The sequence below is a fragment of the Cydia amplana genome, chromosome 6 (genome assembly GCF_948474715.1).
Source record: "Cydia amplana chromosome 6, ilCydAmpl1.1, whole genome shotgun sequence".
Taxonomy (NCBI): domain Eukaryota; kingdom Metazoa; phylum Arthropoda; class Insecta; order Lepidoptera; family Tortricidae; genus Cydia; species Cydia amplana.
The window spans coordinates 13,408,391-13,427,398 of record NC_086074.1 but is presented as its reverse complement, the minus strand read 5'-3'; the positions used below and the strand labels follow the sequence as shown (position 1 = coordinate 13,427,398).

At 36.1% G+C, this 19,008-nt stretch overlaps 1 protein-coding gene across 5 annotated transcripts in view; it reads right to left on the bottom strand.

Annotated features, from left to right (window-relative positions):
• LOC134648953 (RNA-binding protein Musashi homolog Rbp6) overlaps positions 1 to 19,008 on the bottom strand; it is a 574,404-nt gene that overhangs the window by 357,580 nt on the left and 197,816 nt on the right. The gene's annotated exons all lie outside the window — the stretch shown is intronic.

Genomic DNA, 19,008 nt, shown 5'->3' with positions numbered 1-19,008 from the left:
AATTCATGAATATGAATAAGTGTTCCGTAGACGTAAATGGGACATCAATTATGCAAAATGTACTGCATTGATCGTCGCTGCCGCTGCGGTGCGGGTTCGGTGCTCTGCGATGCGCTCAATCAATACTCATCATGTTCGTCAATTGCATACCCTGCCGCCAGGATTTTTATCGATATTTTACATTATTAATGTTTATTGTGGAACTGGTATTTTCATTTTAAGTTGCGCCGTTCAGCTTAACTTAAGTGATATTTAAATTATATATGGAATGCGTTTGATATTATTATTATTATACTTATTTTATGAGGTTAAATTAGGTGGATAAAAAAAGTGCTTTTATAATAATGGCGGAACCGGTAATGTTTTGTAAGTGTTTTATACGAGTATTTTAATATTATTTACATATTGTAAAATTCCTAACCTCAAAAGAAAAATGAATAAAGGGAATAAATCTTACACAAACTATATTTGCTAATCAAAATTATCCATCGGATAATATTTATACTTACTTACCGTACATTCAATTTTGTATATTTAAATTCAATTATTGATTTACCTACATATAAGCATTGACCTACCAATTTATGTATATAATTTACTTTAGACTAACAAATACTTCTAAACAAAAATGTTACAAAAAATAGGTGCACCTATTTGAAACCGCACTCCCTGCATCGACTGGCTATAACTACAGTATATTTTCTAATAACAGTACGAACTTTTTATGCCCAAAGATTTGGTCCTTGCAACAGAGTTTTATTTGAAGGGTCCAGTTAGCGGACCTCTCAGCATACTAAATGTATATAAAGTCCAATTAAAATAAATATTTATTAGAATCAAGCCTAAACACATCCTCAGGCAGTATGTCCGACCGACGGCGGTCAGCATGTAGATAGAAAGGTTTTTTCTTCGTCATTAAGGATTTTATCTTTAAAAAAAAAACATATTTTCCTTGAACAGCCAGCGATCAGCTATTTCAAGTATATGCATCTTTGATCCACAAAGTATTTACCTTTAAATAGTTGATCGCTACTTACAGAATATTATATGATTACGCCAAGATAATTAAGATTTTTAAAATATTTCAGTCCAGATTTTAATGGCCGCAGTTAAACAAAACACGCTTTAGGACAGTGGACAGAAATGTAAGTACAATCAATACCTATAATCCTGTTCCCCATCTTGTAATGGCTCCTCTACACGATGGGCCAGCGCCGGCGACTCCAAGGGACGCATTTATGCGTTAGAGGGAGCAAGTGATATTGCTATCTCATTCTACCGCATGGCTGCGTCCCTTGGAGTGGCCGGCGCTGGCCCATCGTGTAGAGGAGCCATAAGACAGCTACAGCTGTCGTACTGTTTGTCCCCTGTGCCTTGCGGCTAAAAGTCCTGACGCAGCGTTCGGTGAGCGATGTCAACTTCAAATTACAGGGCATGGGAATTCCGAGCACTTGCGCCCGCACTTCTCCTTCCACTCAAAGCTTTGTGCTGTGGTCGGTTTTTGCGCTTTGCTTGCAGTTCCGATAGCCAAAAACATGTATAGTGAATTCAACTACGACTGCAGAGAGAACACGGTATTACGTAATGAGCTAATGAGTAAATGTTAAGTTACTGAACTGCTCTATATTTACGTCAGATTTAAATCAGAATGAGATCTTCAAGCGCATTTGAATTTTAAAAAACAGTCTTGATTTTATCTTGCTTAGATTCAGTGCGGCAATATCTGAATGACAGCAGAAAGCACTGATCCTGAGGCTTGATGTATATGTTGCAGAATTGTTGCTACCACTTAGACGTAATATTATGTTATATTATAATACATAATACGAGTACCTACCCTAAACCGTTTAGAAGCACGTTTCTGTGGAAAACTTAAAATTTTATAAGTAAGTTGTATATTCAGATGACAATCACAATAAAAAAGAAATAAAACTTAACATTTAAATTTCAAACTTGTAAAATGTACAGCGAACAAAATTAGGTAAAAGCGGAAACTTAAAGTTTACTAGATATAGAATACAATTTCTGATACCTACTTGACACAGTATAGTAATGGCATAATTTGTGGAACTACGCAAACATGCATTTTACTCAGATAGTCAAGACAAGATTTCACGTTGTTCTTATTTCGTAATCTGTAGTATGGTGAACATACTTTATAAAATGTAGTTCATTAAATAAGAGAATGCTTCATGATTTAAAAATCACACTAATTTGTAATTCAACTTTATATCATCGTAATACAGTCGAGTTTTCAGTGACAATGAAAATGTAATCAGCATTACAAAGTATAAAGAAGTGAAGAGTTAAAACGTGAAAAGAAAATGTGCATTGGAATGAATTCTGCTACGCGGGTAGCTGCCACACGTATCTATGCCACAGTAGAAATAAAATCAGTAGTATTAAAGGTTGTTTAATTTAAAATCCATCACAAAATCAGGCAATACTTATATGACAAAAAAAAATCTGACCTCATTTATAATCATATTAATCACTTCCAGACGTGAGTACCCGATATCCTAAATATGTTGTTAATCAAAGGACACCATTTAAAAACCAGAAAGTACATTGGTCTATTGGGCATACTATGTTACAGTCAACCAACTTTAAATGTATATATAAATAATAAATATACTAGTATGCCGTTGTGAAAATGCTGCTTAAACAACAACCGGTTCGTTAAACTACGGCATAATTAGTCAGTATTTACGGGACCGCTGCCCCTGCAAGCTGTTACTTCAGAATGCAAAGTATGCAGGAGCGTTAACTATCTCACAAATTCTTAGACCACGCGTCACCTAGCACCTATACCATTCGGCTGTCCAGTGGAGAGAGGCAGTAACGACAAACTACATAGGCACATTCATTCATATATAATAATATGAATCATTGTTAAATATTATCCGTTAGTAGTCTATGTATTTAAGTTCCTACCGTCTGATTGGCTTCAGATCACTCCCAGTGCAACTTATATACCTATATATACTTAAGTAAAGTTATACCGTGCAATCCGTGTATCTTTAATGCAACAGTGTACTTGTACATAAGTACGAGCAAGACGTAACGCAACCCGAGTAATGTCAAATCAGTACCTATCAAATCAGGTTAACGATAAAATTAAGAAGCATTATTGTGATTTCTGCTACAAACATTAGATGTTTAAAATTCACAAGGTCACCACGGTTGCCAAACTGCCACTGCATCTACTGCGAATTCACCGTCTAGGCATTTACTTGAAGATTGCACATTGCACAAGCACATTTGTAATCTCACAAAAATGCACCTAGCGACGCGTGCATCCTACAAATAAAAGACCAGCGCCCTTATAATGTTGCCTGCAAACAAACGATGGAAATAATGTAGTCAGAGGAGATGCGAGCAAAAAGCCGAGTACTTTGATATTTTAAGGTTGATGCAAGATACCACTAACGTTGTGACTATAGATGGTCAAACCAATTTGTCAGTAAATAGGAACCAAAAAAACTATACTCATCCTTTTCTTTTGGGTGCTAGTACTAGTCTAAGACAAATATAGTATGATTCTCTCTGTCTATGTTTGAAATGGGACAGACCTTTGTCACACTATATATTAAAAGTTGATGGCTACCGGCTTACTTACTTTTATTCGTTTATTATTTGAGTAAGAGTAAAGTAAATACATCAAAGAAAAGCGTGTTAACGTTATAAGCGAAGTGTGAAAATTGACCCCGAGCGACTCGCGTCACCTTGAAATTGTGGAGTTTTATCTCTTTTTCTCTATCCAATTTAACTTGAATGTTGCAAAAACTCTGTAATTTTGCCATTTAATAAATGTAACAACTAATAACGAACGAAAAAGAACGATATTTTAATAGAATAAAATGTAATAACGTGATTTATAAGCGATGTTAATTAATTAAACTAAATTCCGAAGAAATACCCAGAGCCACGGATTTTTCTGACGAACATAAAAGCTAATACGTTTATCAGCCGGAGCTCATTTCCTCGCTGGAATTTTAATTCTCTTAACGCTTTGCCCGAATTAAAGTTACGGCGAACAATATAATTTTTATAGACCTTAAAATTTACTCCTTTAAATAACAGCCTTTTTTCTGAGACAGACTTTAAGGAGAATGGGCATTTGGAACGTAATATTCGGATGGCATTAAAAGCAATCGAATCGTTACAGGCGGTTCCAAAGGGCTTCTGCAATATCCCTTCTCCTGCGAGCCACTCTATACCGGCACGTTCCGTCAATAATTTTCTTTGAACATCACAGATCTCGTCCAAGTACAATCGACGCGCAGTAAACATCGAATAATACGCCATGTCTATATAATATCATTTTTAGCTGTTAGATTTTTTGTTTTTCGTTGAACCCCGTTCTACAAGTGGGCAATAATTGAAAACGAAACTGTTGTGTGGGGGCGGGAGCGTGAGACACAGTATAAAGGCGCTCAAAATAGATTGAACGTATAAAATTTTCAGTTGAAATTCGCACGAAGCGGCACCGGGGGAGGTGCTGTGTATCTTTTTACTTTGTGACCTCACTTTTTATTCCATTAGCGGGCGTGTGGGCCCCTCTAGCCCTGTAGCCAAATATCGTGGAATAATAAAAGCGATTAGTAATGATAACGCGTTGCGCAACACTCGCTACGGCAGCCTAACTGAATTAAACTTGCGCGCTATGAAATTCGCGAACGAACTCTTATTGCCGCAGTGCATTAGTTTGTTTTAAACTAGTCTAAATCGAGTCATAATTATGGAGAGTTCAAAAAACTTACTCAGAATCAGACGTTAAATATATTTGTACACAATTTACACTGAAAAGTAACTAATGCATCTTTGACGTCTGACCTGTAATACGTGTCCTAAGCTCTTAGGCAAACAGTATATCATAACAAAGTGTTGGTTAATATTTTTTCTTAGGTATCCTACGAAGTTTTAAAGATAAAAGATAAAAGATAGTTTATTCAAGTAGGCATAATTACAATGCGCTTATGAACGTCAAATAAAGCTAGGTAGACCGGCTCCAACCCTACACCTCTGCCCCGAGAAGATTTAAATCCCCCCTCAATTGGAGGAGGGTATCCCAATATGGGACCGGCAACAAACTCGGCGGGACACATCTTTTAATAAAAAAAATTACATCCTATAATTAACATGCATTACGAGAAAATAAGGAAAAAGAAATACAATTTAAATTACTATAGAATTCATGCAATTATACACATAAGGTGTAATAGAAATTGGATTTAAAAATATATACATATGTACATGGAACCATACAAATACGTAGCTCTTATAGAAAACATATCAAATTCTTACAAAAGGAAAAGAAAAAAAATCATAGAACTAAAATATAGGTACCTTATTTTTCTGTAACGCATTTTTTTTTATAATTTGCACCGAGGTTATTTCGGAAAGTCAAGATCATTTTATTAATGTGACCTCATCATCGATTTTCTATCTATAGGTATTACAGTTTTATGGCGTTATTCATAAACGGCTGCTAACTTAATCAGTTGATGATCGTCGTTTGTCCCTATCTGTCGTTATGCCATAGAGAAGGACAAACGATGATCATCAGCTGATTAACTTCGCAGACGTTTATGAATAACGCCGATAGCTAAAATAAGAACAAAATTTACCGTACCTATTGTAGGTATAATTAGGTAATTAATATTTATTTATTTTTTAAATAAATATTAATATATAAGAAACAAAATACATTTCACTTTGTAAAGAAAACAACTTTGTACAATAACAGAAGTCGTGTTCTATCATATGTTTGTGTTTACAAAGTTTCAAAAAAATAATTTGTATTGAGTAAGTTACATTTAGGTAACCAAACTCTTGAGATAAAATGTAAACCATTTTAACCAAAAAATCCACTTTTTTATCCTCTCATTGTATTTTATCTACACAATAATCCTCACATTGCATTGGTGGAACGAAGACTTTATGTTTAATCTTATTTTCCCTATGAGACACATTGCAGTTCGTTGGTTGCAGTCAGAGAGTAGCAACGAGATTTTCTGTGACTACAATACAATTCTTTAATACAGCAAAGCTCTGTTATCTCCCGCAAATAAACAACGTTATATTGATCGTCTTTTTTACTCATACATTTGGTATCCAGAAAATATCATATTGAAACACATGCGATCATTTGAAAATTAATGTAAATATTAATTTCACGAATGTCGAAACTGTTGCTAACTTGCTAGTAATGAGCTTGAAGCCTGTTAAGTATAAACCATCTTGGTAGCTAATCTGCAAATAACACGAGGAAACACGCTAAGCGTGCAATATATCCTAGTGGATCTAAATATTTTGATGTGTCCGTTAAAATGTGGTATATTTTTTAAATGTTCAGGTAAACAAAAAAAACATACATTACCTACTCTTAAATTGGTTACGGTACTCTAAATTTAAATTAATTTGTTTACTCTGTAAATAAATTATATATTATGCCAGGGAGATTCCTAATGACACGCCTCAAGAGCTATAGTCAAGGTGGAATCATACCAAGATCAAAACCTTAGCAAATTAATAAAACAGATTCGGCCTCTCGGAGCAAGGATAAATAGATGTTGTAATCAGGTACAACACAATTCCAGGATATTTATATTTATATACCCAGAGTACAACGCTATCGGTCTTACACAAAACTTTTTATTTCCGTCTATAGCAAGTCAATCGTCTGCAAAAATTTTTCAGGCAAACTTTAACAGTGGAGGCAATCGCTCCTGAAATTCGAAAATGAAATCGTACCAAGCGTCGCAAAGATTTATCGATGAACGTTCCCAACTTTTGGGGCATAAAACTTATGACATGTAATCATATTATATTCCATTCTAACCTAGCGGCGTGAGTGCCTTTTATTTTAACTTTCGTGAAACTATTTACAGAGGCTTTGTTTGCTCTCTGATTTATAAATGTGTGTGTTCAACCGAATACAGAGTGAGCTGCCGGATCAGCGTTTAAAACCATTTGAAGGATTACACTGCCCGTTTGAATGGTTGTTGATTAGCATATTTAATGAAATTATTTTATAATCTTTTTTTATACTTTTGTAAGTAGGAACTTATACTACTAGTAGGTCATCATCATCATTATTTTAGCCTTCGGTCGCCCACTGCTGAGCATAGGCCTCTCTTCTTGTACGCCACTTGTCCCGGTCCTGTGCTAGTCTCATCCAAAAGTGCCCCGCGATACTTCGAACGTCATCCACCCAACGAGCCAACGCTTCTTTCATCCGTAAGCGGCCACCAATCCGTCAACATTTTGGTCCACCTGCCATCACTCTGCCTAGCAACACGTTCCGCCCAACTCCACTTAAGCGTGGCAATGACGTCACCCACGTAGTCTACTTCGTCACTAGTGGGTAGTATCATAAAAAGTAAAATAAATCAAACTCACGGTAACTCGCGGAACTTGTACAACATTCACATGCGAACGTTGCAAACTTACACGAGGAGCGAGATTTTAACTTTCAATAAGAACAATATAACATAAATAGGTTTTTGTTATTGACTACAATTAATTGTCCCTCTATATACAAACCGACGTTAAAATAACAAGAAATTGGAAAACATTCTTTTAATAGGACATAAAAGTATATTAGCTGTTTCACTTTTGTTATAAAGTAGACCAATCTCTCGAATAGATTGTATTAAAAACTTAAAGTATCCGAAAAGAAAAAGAGAAAAAGGTATTGAAAATCGAAATGAACAAAAACTACAAGTTTCAATGCAAGCGCAAATGAACTCAATAATGTGTGGAGGGATAAAAATATCAGATACGGATAGAAATTCAATTAAAAGTAAGCATTTTAATTTGCTTATAACATTCCACATCGTTACACGATCTAGAGTTAGCACATATGCAAGGTGCACTTGTATTTGAATAGTTAAATATGATGTAATTAATGCATTTGTGAATTTAGCTATACAACATTTAAAAAGTAGATACGTAAAATTTAACTCAGTAAAATAATTAAACAAAAAATCAATCATTAAGTAAGAACCTCAACAGGCTAGATTACAAGGTGTTTTCAAAGGTATCCGTCGAGTCGGTTTGTTTTGAAGTTTAAATGAATTTGTGTCCCCATTTCAGTAAAACTACTAACAATGTATTAAACCCTTTTCAGGCTAATTACAAACTTTTTTCTAAATTCATTGAATCGTACAATATAGTCGCGATTAAACATGCAGCGTGTAGTGTTAAAATAAATGTGGCCTTTTAACCGTAACAACATCCTCCTGCTTCATTCTCAAGTATTCCAGAACATCTCCTGCGATGTTCGAATCTTATTCCAACAGATACATTTCTGCGTACATGCCGTCCGCGGCGCCGGGCGGATTAACCGATGCAATACGTGACGCAAACAAATAGACCACATTACGCGTGATTGATTCGCGTGTCAAAACGCTAGCGATTGTGCTTCCTGCTTTCCTGGCTTTACTTAGGAAATCAGATACCTTAGAGATGTAGCTCTGTGATTTTGTCAGGAATTACCTATTAGCAGAAGAACCGATAGCTTAAAATTTTAAGAAAAGTTCTTGTTACTCGTATAGACAGAAGCATAACTACTAATGTTATATCATTGTCAGCACATATCTAAATATATCAGTTGTTTGTCACATACAATACATACATAAGAGGGACTCCTTACATTGAGACCTATAAAAATAGTAAACCCCAGCTTTATACGTCCTATTTCTTTTGTGTGTCGAATATATGTATCGCGCTTTTGCTCATATATTTATTATTTACTTATTTATACTATGTAACTATACGTATTTCATCCATTTGAAATAGTAATAACATATTTAACTTTATTAGAAAAATAACCCTATTCAAGTCGAATTTAAACTAAATATAACAAATAAAACATTTTATCTTATAGATAGTCTTCGTTAACAATTCTTCTCATAATAAAAATACTTTACCAAAAAATTACAGTTGTTTTAGAAATTATGGTCACATTACAAAACACGCCAGATAATAATTATAATAATAATGAGTTAGTTATAATTCCATCACTCTAGTTTTGTTTTGTTTCTTTCCGTAAATAAAGGAATGTTTCTATTCTATCACTAACTCAATATTCAGTTTTCGAAGTGTGCTAATATTAAATGATCTAGATTCGATTAGCATTTAAGCGTCTATCCGACTAAAACCTTGGAAATAATGAGCACTTGTAACAAAGGCGCTATCTCTGCGTCTGTATTGATCTTAGCATTAGGTACTTAAGGTGCTTACCCAACTCCATCTTTACATTATTTCAACGGATCCGTGGACGAATGCCAATAACAACTTGTTAATTTCACTAGTGGTTCTCGCAAAATGAAGGCTCGGACTCGTATTTCCAACTCATGAAATATTTATAGCGGTATAAGCAATCCCACCATTGGAAGTCTAGACGCAGTGTGAATGAGATGAAATGAAATATTATCGACTCAGTACAAAACTGTCCTCGTGTTTATTGCCGTTTTAAAGTCAGATTTAGAGACATAATCCCTTAGTAATACTGAGTATTATGGTAAGACAGAACACTTCGTTGTATGTGAAATATCGTCAATATGAAAATGTACATACTAACATAATTGTGTTTGTTATGTATCACGAAACATATTTTTGTTATTAGGCGATCCTAGGTTTTTGTTACATTTGTTTCACAGCTTTGATTAAAAACCTGGCCAGCTGGTTTGGCCAGCAATATAATATTATCATTTTGCTGAGCAGAGAAATATATTTGGTTTAACATATAATTGATCAGTAAATTATGATATGGAGGCTTATTCTGATTTTAATTACAGGTCATGATATTGATCTGGATTTGTACTTTGTAGTAGTAATAGTAAACTCTTTATTGTACAAAAAGTTATATTAAAGATAACATAAAATTAGTAAGAAGTACGAAGGCGAACGTAACCGTTTTTGGGATCTCTTCCAGTTAACCTTTGAGATCTTTTATTTGTTATGAATATGATCTGTCTTTTCAACCAGAAAGGTCACTTTAACTTAATTATTGCTTTTGCCTTCGCTTGAAAAAACAAGAAAACTTTATTTTAACTTCTCTGACACTACTTGTACTGGAAGAGCCCTTCGCCCTTCGAAAACAGGGCAAAAAAATCAAATCATAACATTTTTTTAAATGTTAGAATTTTAAATATACTAATTAAGCTCTTATATTTTTTATTCCTTTGCGCTTTATGGCTTGCTTCGTTTGCGCACAACGCGATTTGACTCCAATGTTCTGGCCCACTTCGTATCGCCCGTATGGCCCGTCTTTACGAAGTAATATATTATTATATGTTGATGTACCTACATAAATGTATACACACCACAATGAATAATCTAGGTGGAGCAATGAAACCTAAAATTGCTAAAAAGAAAAACTTACGAGTATACATATTGACTGTTTTCTCTATTTAAACACTGTTATTGAGTCCGTTAGCTGATCTCGTATCTAAAGTTATCATCGAGGAGAGTAAACATTTGCAGCTGACGTTGCCGCGTGCAACACGATGTCGGACAAAGCATAAGTTCGGGTACATTTCGCCGATGGGAGAGCAATCTTCGTGAGTGGTAAGTAGTCGGGAGTGATCGCAGCGGACTGTGCAAAGCCACAGGGCATAAACATGCAAAGGTATCATTCAACGTACCGTAAAATGAGGTGTGTAGGGTTCGCGAGGAGAGTTGGGTTATGAATAGGGAGAGAAGGGATGAAAGGGGGGTGAGATGAATTTGTAAGGCTACTGCTACAAAAGTAATGTATTGGAATTTAAAATGGACCTATAGTAATACTCATAATTAAAAAAAATCGATCCAACAATCTTCCAAAATCACCTTTGTATGAAAACCCAACTCACCCCAAATACGAGGGACTACGGGGTGAGGTGGGATTTCCTGTTTATCGTCAAAGTTATGAAATGGAACTACCCAAAATAAAATAATAACTAATATACAAACTTCCGGAACACATTTTTATGCATATGTAAAAATAAAATGTTATCGAGGTTTGAATGTCAGTTTTGCACCTACTCACCCCATTTTACGGTACAATCGAACAATCTGATTTAGAACAATAGAACGTTTTCAAGGTGTCCTAATAATTTTAAGGATGACTCACGCTAGACCCGGCCAGGCCCGTGCCGATTTTCTATGACGGCTAATCGGTGATCACGTGGTACTTTACATAGAAATCGAAGCGCCGGAAGCTCCGGCCCGACCCCGGCCCGGTCTAGCGTGAGTCAACCTTTACTTTTAGAATGACGTAGTAAATGTGAAAAGGTTTCACAGTGGGTCAGGAATCAAGTTGTTCATTCCTACAACTAGTTTTACCATTTATTACGTAAATGAACGTGATTCACAGTGAAGTCGAATATAGTCGACTATTACACAACCTACCTATAACAACAGCGTTAACTGAATACAATGAAAGTTCTTTGCAATGTTAGAGCTGTAAATGTAATTTTTCCGTTATACGTTCTAACAAGTATGTAAGTGCGAAAGTGACAGGCGATAAAAATCCTACCATGCTACCGCCGAGGTTAGATTTTTTTTTGTCGATTCACTTTTAATCTTTAAAAAAATAATTAAACAATAAAAACAACCTTGCTTTATTACTAGTATACGGTTTATAATAGCTCTGAACTTGAGGTAGTAATTATTGAGTTTTGGTTTTCAACTGACTAATAATTATACAAAATAATAAACCCTCTACCTTGCTAATATTAGCGTGGAGTAAAAGTCATTTATTTAAAAAAAAGTTAATAAATTTGACTACGCTGCCCGTGTATGCTCTGTGGCGGCTAACAATTCCGTTCGTACCACGTCACCGCTCCCGATCGGATAAAGCCTCTGTGCGGACGAGCTCGATGCTTATACTAATATTGCAAAAAGATAACCTATTGTGAACCAATAACTGAACAGACTTAGTTCGATTGAGTATTGTTATTTGTGTTCCTATTTAATGTTATCGTTGACGGGAACCTTTTTTTTTATGATATAGGAGGCAAACTAGCAGACGGATCACCTGATGGTAAGCGATTACCGCCGCCCATGGACACCCGTAACACCAGAAGGGTTGCAAGCGCGCTGCCGGCCTTTAAGATGGGAGTACGCTCTTTTCTTGAAGGTTTGAAGGCTTTCACGGTAAACAAGCAAATATTTTGGACAATCTTATTTAATGAAGGGTTTGCCAGTGTTACTTGATTATTAATCAATTGCGTTTAGCATTTACCATAAAGTTATAACCTTTATTTTAACTTGCAAAAATTTATAAATTATATTAAATAAAAACTTTATTTGATAATTTACCCTAAAACGAAAAGGTTTATGATTTTATCAGTCTATTTGTGTATCTATGAAATATATGTTTATATCGGGTGGTCCGGCGTAGCGTCAAAACCAAAAGGCAGATTTAGATGAATGGAGGTGTTATTAGATTCGTTTTAATAATGTAATTTATTTATTTCTATAACAATAATAAATTGTGTTAAAAAACTTACGAACTAAAATCTATTTTTTTATTCGGTAGACTGAAATGACAGTTCATAGTATTAACGTAAAATGTCATTTCATACTAAGAAATGTCATTTTAGTCTACCGAATTAAAAAATAGACTTTAATTACTTATATGCTTAAATGCATTTACATGGGTATCATATGCTATAGTTTAACTGACTTCAATAGAGAAAGAGTTTTTGTTTATACAATAAAGTCGAATGAACAGAGACAGTTAATGTTAACCTAGAACTATCGCCATAAAATAGAAGATTATATTTATTTCTATGTATATAATATTACGCCTGGAGGCTTACTCTGATTGTAATACCGGCAGGCGTATGATATAAAATGAATGTCACTTTTTAACATTAAGTGACATGGTTACTGTCATTATCACGCTGTCTCATGGACAAATATGACCTGATGTTCCGTATTCGTTTTATTTCTGGCTGAAGAGAAGTCACTTTTAACAGCTGACAGATCATATCCATAACAAATCCAGATCAAATTCATAACCTATTATTGCAATCAGAATGAGGCTCCCGATTGAAATTAAATTCCTCCAATGTACGTCGATCAAAAGTGACGGCACTTTTTAGGCTTGAGCTCAAATAACAGGAAACTTGGTTTCAATTCTCAGAACTTTGAGCTTACCGAAATATATTTGTGTTTTGTGTTTTATACAATAAAGAGTTTATACATACATACATACATACATACATATAGCCGATGTGCCTACCGTCATATCATAACGATAGTGGATAGCCTCATACGATGGCCGATTAATGAAGCCAGCACTGTGGAGCACAACGTTCCTGTAATGGTTTTACGACGGAACGTTTGATTTATAAGCGGTAGCGGAAGAATAAGCGGCAACGGGGAGTAGAAAGACGGCTCTATAAGTGTAAGGCCTGAGTGGACGCTCGAGTTGGGCGTGCAGCGGGGCGGGGCGTGCGGCGTGCATGTTAAACAAATGCACGCGTATAGGAGCGGCCTTAGTGCACGCTGCTCAAATTACTTGTGAGCGCGACGCCACGCTGCACGCCCCGCCGAATGCTCCGCTCCGAGCGTCCACTCAGGCCTTACACTTGGGCTTGAACTCAAAAAAGAAGAATCATGATCTCAATTCTGAGAACGCGGGGCTTTAGCCGAAATATGGCCGGTCTGCCCACCGTCATAACGATAACGATAGCCTCATCCGATGGTCGAATAATGAAGCCAGCACTGTGGCCAAAGGTTTTTGTAATGGTTTTACGACGATACGTTTGAGTTATAAGAGGTAGCGAAACAATGAGTGGCAACAGGTATGTAGGCTCGTATTAAAAAAAGAAACATGAATCTAAATTTTTGAGAACGCGTAGCTTAGGCCAAATATGGTCGTATGCAAAGGATATCCTAATATGATGACCGAATAATGAAGCTAGCACAACGTTCCTGTAATGGTTTTACGAATATACGTTAGCGTTTATATTATAAGCAAGGCTCGGGAAAACGCCCGTCATTTTGAAAACATGATATCATTAAGGACCCATTTATGAGTGGAAAATGTTCGTTCACAGTCTACTGACGTCATTGGAGCATATAATTTAATCGTTGACATTGGTATGAGGCTGCAATTCCTGGGGCCCGTTTCTCAAAAGCTTGTAACTTGTAATGTAAGTGGAAGTCCCTTTCTAACAAAAGCTGTCAAAAAGTGACATCCACTTGTATTACAAGTTACAAGCTTTTGAGAGAAACTTTTAAAACGTTTCCGCATACGCTATTACTAGTGACTTGCTCCACACGCCAGTTCCTCTCTCCCCGCTAACTTCACCCCTTTAGCGCAGCAGACTCGACTACTTGATTATGCATCGCGCTACTTCCGACCGATTACCGAACTAGTAATGAACGTTACCGCATAGAAAGTTCAATATTTAATAACGGACTCTAGTTACTATTAATTAATAATGTTCATATAGTTATTGCCTAGTTTCTTCCTTGTACTGCAGAGGCTGTGAATTCGTTTGTACCCAGTATCCACATATTGTTGGTCTGTTCCTGCTCATGCTTTTGTTATACATTTACGACACAAGTATTACGATACAAGTGCTAAAAATAAGGAAACTTGCAACGAGTGGCGATATGTTGCGATAAGTAGGAAATGTGCGAATTACCTTTTCGCACGGGTATTGTACAACGTTTTACAGTACATATGGCCCTTAAAATTTTCGACATAGGCCCGTATTGTGCTAATTACCGCACTAGGGCGGTAAAGTAGCACCATATGTACTGTCTAATTAAAACATGACCGACGAAGTGCGTGTTTTAAATCGACACGAGATATGATAATATATAACACGTGTCGAAAAAAAAGGTAATCCTTAAAAGGTAATCCTTTTATCCATATCTTATCTAGACCTAATATTTGACGTATATTAAAGTTCGAATCAGGCCGGTTGGCAGTGAATAAGTTAAAATGTAACGCTTTTAAGGCCTTTACGCATGCACGTTAGCGTTACAACAAATACTTATACATCTGGTTCGCTACGCACTACGCAATGCTACGACGTAGCAGTGCTGTGCGCAAAATAACAATACACAATAGGTATTTACATTTCATAATTTCAGACATTTTCATACAAACTATTACACCTATTCGTTCATAAATCTATCACCCCAAAAGCATGATAAATTATCCGTTGTGAAATTAATTATTTCATCACTTTAAGACTCTAATCTTTTAAAATGAATGCAATAATTTCTACTAAAAATACAAATAATACCTATACTACATTTTATAAAATCTGACCAGTCATTTATATGTAGGTATAATAAGCAACTGCTTTTGTATCATCAAATATAGAGTAGGTACATTTTTATACGTATATTAGATGTATTAACTTGCAATCAATAACAACAACAAGCGCATATTTGATCTTTTTGTCTGGTGATTGTAGAAAAAAATAGGTACTTAATAAAATAAGTCCACTTTGAACCTCAATATAAACCCTCAAATCGCTTACACACGGCGTGCATTCGTTGATCTAATTGCTCGTAAATAGATTAAGGCGTCTATCAATTAGCAAAATTAATTTTGGACGCAACTATTCCCCAAACTTGGTGCCGAAGTGCCGTATAATCGAAGTGTTGTATAGACGTTTGTGACGTTTTGGTTAATCTGGCCGAGGCCGCACGTTCCGTACCCCATCACCCCATCAATATCGCAATACGGGTGTGCGATCGGTCAGAATAATGCTTCCTCGGTACTAGTAGCGTTATTATTTCGGATAATTATCTGTGTGAAAATTGGAAAAGGTTTTTTTTAAATATGCAGCGTGTGTTTTTGATACGACTACATAATAATATTTTAAGGGTAGTTAGTAGTTTATTTTATAATAAAATAATTCAATACGCAATGTGTTACCACTTCGTTTTTATTCAGAACGTCACACTTACTGACCACGACTATTTGTTTTTATGATGCAGATCATATAGGCTAGATTGTAAAGACTGACGAATATTCGTTTAAGGTTGCACTCGTCATCAAAGTGAGGACTCGTCTCAAGATTACCGCGACTTAAGTGCAGAGCGCGCGGCGGCGCGGGCGCCGAGCCGCAACCGGCAGAGGGGGGGTATTCCCAATCCCTCTCATTTAAACACCGCTCCATTCATCTGTAGGTATTTGCCCAAGCGATTTCGAGGAAGGATCTCCCTTTTATAGCGCTACTTACAGCCTCATAGTGATTCGCGGTTTTATTTCGGACGCCTCTTGTAATGGGGCGTACATTTTTCATGCCGCGCGAAAAGCGAACGAAGTAATCTTTGCATTTATGCCGTGATCCTTTATTGATTTTAGATTTTTAGTGGAAAGCGAAACGAATGAAACGGGCGTGAATGGAGACGCGCCCGCTCAAAGCCGCTGTAAGCCGCGCTATGATATAAATTCCCATTCAGTCGGGCGTATATCAGAAAACCCTAAAGTTGCCCGCATGTTTGCACGGGCCTAACTAGTTCGCCGATTTACGATTCCCGGCTAATTCAGAAATTTCAAGTCTCCAAATGAATTACGAAAATTTTGCCATTGCTAAATCATAATCATCTGTTCGGCCTCCCCAACAGGAAATAGGCGTCTTAACTACAGAAACTTGGACCATAAAATTATAATAAAGGGTTTTGTTTTTACGACTAGAATAATTTGCCAAAAGTTGATTTTCAGCGTTTTAATATCTGCCACTGATGAATATTGAACTAAATGCATTGTTGTATCTCTTTACATATAGGTACGACACATTCCTTCTCTTATACCTTCCCAAAAAAAAAACAAAGAAAGCGACTTATCATTAAAATAAATAAAAGGAAATAAAGCACCACCGCAAATTATTTCACTTACCCACCTACTTCTTTTATAAAAATGCGAACGACGCATTAAATTTTGGGGAGAAAGGAAACTCCCTTGTAAGCAATATCGAGCAGGCAAATTTTTCAGATATTGCCTTCAGGTAGCGCACATTTATTATGTACCCGAATATATTACTCTTGATTCATTGACTTTCGATATTGATTTACTTTGCTTGCATAAGCTGTAGTTGGGGAAACTCCGTGGCGAGCAAACTAAACGGCCTTTGATCTAAGGAATTAAGGGCGGGCTCGCGCGTGCGTGCCCTGAGACAAACACAATACGAATCCGCACACGAACCTTTCCGACTTGCTAAATCTGTGAGGTGTGACCGGAAAATGCCATAACCGTTTCCATAACACTTCAAGCTAACGTTTATTATATAACACACCACCATTAGCATTTTTTCGAAGCAAACATTCAATGATAATTTGCAAGATACAAGACCGCCATTAATATCTTTGTTTATGGCCGCAAGTTTGAAACTGTTATCACTTTGGGGCGCAGGACGACGGTACATCTCGGCCTTGCCCGATGTCCACTTGATTTACGGTAACGATAAGGTGTCGACCTGAAAACTTCCGTGCTTCCCTTGGACGCGGAACACTGTCGCAAAAGATTTAAAACCGAAAAAATAGCACCTCAGATATTACCTCTTTCCCCATTTTCATGATTCAACTTTATGGTATCTAAGTTAAAGATTTAAGATAGGTGTACGAGTTGAAAAGAATTTTCAAGTTTAAAAGTTTGCTGCAACTTTGGTTTTTGGCGCGACCCATTTTTTATAACAAACTGACAGCTCGTAAAGTTACTATCAGAATGCCAATAGTGGCTAGATTGCTTTATGTGAATTTATAGTTCCAGAAACACAATCCAAATGGGTACGTTATTCAGTTTATTGAAATAAAAAACTTAAATTTTTTCATAGCGTAGTCGTGGCCCAAGTCACAGCCCAAGTATAGGTACTTTACTTACTAGATATAATTTAATTTGAAATCTCTATTTGGTTATTAATCTAAACTGATTCCAAATATAAAATATCAAAATACTAAATGCAAGTTCCAACAAATGAAATACCTAGGTATAAATAAGGTAAAGCGTTTAATTAACAGGGATTTAACGTTTATCCCGAATATAGCAATAAGCATAAACAAAAGACGTTTATGTTACATTTGGCTGAGAGGCAGAGCCCCGTAATAGCTGGCAGGCTGCATTCTGATTCAGCTGAGCCGCTTCAATATCGGTTCTCTGGATATTATTTCAGGGAGGGGCGAGGGGTAATATTGAGTTGTGAAACCGACGATTTACCTAACAGGAGACGCCGTTTACCGACGAACTTTACCTCGACACTTTGACAACTTATTTCTTGTCTAGAGAGTTGCTAAGCCACTTGGTTTGTTTATACAGTGGCTTGATTGTTGTACGGCGCGATAGTGTTTGTAATAGCTGAACGAGATTGGTTTTATTCCGGAATTCATGAAGTTTGGACAAGTTAGTTTATAATGCGTACATACTCGTATTATAAGCGAATGATCCTGTTGTCAATTACACGCAGAATATCCCTATTTAATTTGTGTTATTTGGTTTAATAACACATATTAAATAGGGATTGGTTTTATTGCAGACTTCATGTTAATGAAGTTTGGACAAGTTAGTTTATAATGCGTACATACTCGTATTATAAGCGAATGGTCCTGTTGTCAATTACACGCAGAATAACCCTATTTAATTTGTGTTATTTGGTTTAATGCGTTTACATTACATTAAATTACATATTTATTTACAAATTAAAATTAATAATAGACTGATAGCGTTAAGTATAATCGAGGGTCAATGAGATAATTATGCAGCAAAATATTCGAGATATGCCCAAGGCAAGGCTTTTGTAGGAATTTAGTTTAGCAACTGTAGAGTGGATACTGAAATCCTCACTCATTGTACTCGTCCAAACGCTTAATTTAGTTGAAATAATTCGAGTTCTATTGTTAAGTTCCTAAATTTGAAGTCTAACATTTAACTACTTACAATTCAAAGGTAACCGCAAATTTTGGAACGAGCGTGCCTCTACATAGAACAAAACTTATTTGCAAACCGATAACTTTTGGCGGGAGAGTCGCCAGTTCACGCCGCTG